Source organism: Pygoscelis adeliae, unplaced genomic scaffold (genome assembly GCF_000699105.1).
Source record: "Pygoscelis adeliae isolate BGI_AS28 unplaced genomic scaffold, ASM69910v1 Scaffold513, whole genome shotgun sequence".
In the NCBI taxonomy this organism is placed as follows: domain Eukaryota; kingdom Metazoa; phylum Chordata; class Aves; order Sphenisciformes; family Spheniscidae; genus Pygoscelis; species Pygoscelis adeliae.
Window position 1 is genome coordinate 613,092 of NW_008824591.1, and position 1,850 is coordinate 614,941.

General features: G+C 54.7%; 1 protein-coding gene across 1 annotated transcript in view; it reads right to left on the bottom strand.

The window, feature by feature from the left end:
* Positions 1-1,850, bottom strand: part of EDN2 (endothelin 2) — a 36,343-nt gene that overhangs the window by 28,850 nt on the left and 5,643 nt on the right. The window lies entirely within an intron of this gene.

Below are 1,850 nucleotides of genomic sequence, written 5' to 3' on the forward strand. Positions count from 1 at the left end.
GTGGGGCACTTGGCCAGAGGAAGACCAGGCTGGGTGCAGCTTGGGGTTGCTGCTGGGCTAAAGGGAGATGGACAGGATCCTGTTTTGCTTGGGGGAATATAATTATCCACGATGAGAGGGTCTGGGGTCTTCCTGGCTCCATAGCAGAGTGCCAGGGCTGTGAACGGGGCAGACAGGAGAACCAGACCCCACCAGGGAAACCTGCTGCATGCTGTGAAGATGTGGCTTGTGCTAGAGTAAAATCTAGTGAAACCCAAGGCCCAGTTCTTTCTTCCATCTGTCCTCAGACCGTTTATTTCTGTGCGTGCCAGGCTCAGGGACGCCTGCAGGAGCAGCTGAGCCCAGGAGGGTCTTTTCTTCTCCAGGGTGATGCTCGTCATCATGGTCCCTGCTCCCAGCCCCACTGCTGAGGCATGGGGACACCTCCAGGCAGCCCTGCTGCTGGTGCCACCCCCATGGGGGATAACAGTGATTCTGGCTCCTTCACGAGCATCACAAGCACAAAATGCTCATTTGACTGAATGGCTGCTTGGCAGCAGGACTGTAACTTGCATGGTTTGACTGACAGCTTCCCAAGGCAATTTAATTAAAGAGACGAGAGTGCTTGAGAAAAAATCATTAATTTCTCTTAAAGAGAAATCTTTGCCGAACACACCTGCCCAATGTGGGGCTGTGAGGAGCGGGGCTGCACTCCAGCAGTAATTGGCATGAGCACCCACACGCGTGCTAATCCAATCTTTTCATGTTTCATTCTTGCAAGCTCATTTTAATACCATCTGTCAGCAATCCGATCCCCTCTTATCACCACTGTAAGACCATCCAGCCATTAGACAGGCAGCGATGACGGGGCCGGAGGGTACACACAGCCACCTCTGTGCAGGCTGCAAACCCTGCCGAGCCGTCGAGGAATCGTCGTGCCTGCGACAGCAGCAACCGGCCTCCCTTTGAGATAACAGCTCCGATGCCATCGCCACTGCTCTGCAGAAACAAGGGAAAATATGTCCATTACTGCAAGGGGTGGAGGTGACACTGGTGGCACTGGGGATGGCCATGACTGGTTTAATTTTAGCTGTTCTGTGTGCAGGCCTGGTGGGAAAATGGAATTTATTGCTAAGGTGATGCTGCTCAAGGGTTGGCTGAAGGTGAGAGCAGGGATGCTGGTGTGCCAGGTACCTCGCAGGGTTTGGGACTGAGAGGCCAAGGGCCATAGAGGGTGATTGGGTAGGACCATCTTTAGTCAAGCAAGGAGGAGAATGAACAGCATGAAAGAAGCCTGTGACAGGGACCCAGATCTGGGTGGGTGCCAGCCTGAGAAACCCAAGGACAGATCCCTTTTGCCTGAGTGCCACGGCAGACTGGGGACATGACACAGGGGATGACTGGGGACGTCATCACAGGAAGCCACCCACTGCATCTAGAATGACTCAAACCTAGACAACAAGGTCAGGCTGCTGCTGGGTGGATGGTTTGTGGGGAACCAGCTGGGACATTCAGCCTGGCTTCTGCCAGTGGCCAGGCCCCGGAACCCCCCACCACAACTGCCACGGTCTGGCAGGCCTGAAGCAGGCACAGCCACGGCCGAGAGCCAAATGAAAGCAAAGCGACTGGCTATAGGAGCAGCAGCCCAAACTGCCATGGTCCCAGGAGTGAGCCATGGGTCCCCAGACAGACTCCCAAGCAGCACAGGTGATCTCTCCTAGAAAGGCTGCCCAGGCTTAGTTAAATAGCCACTAATACCTTGATCATCTGCAGTATTCTTGTTGCAATCAGCTTAAACGGTACCCTCGCCGCTTCTGCGGCTTGGTCCTTTTGCACTGCCCTGTCCTGTCATCGCAGAGCTGTGCATCCCA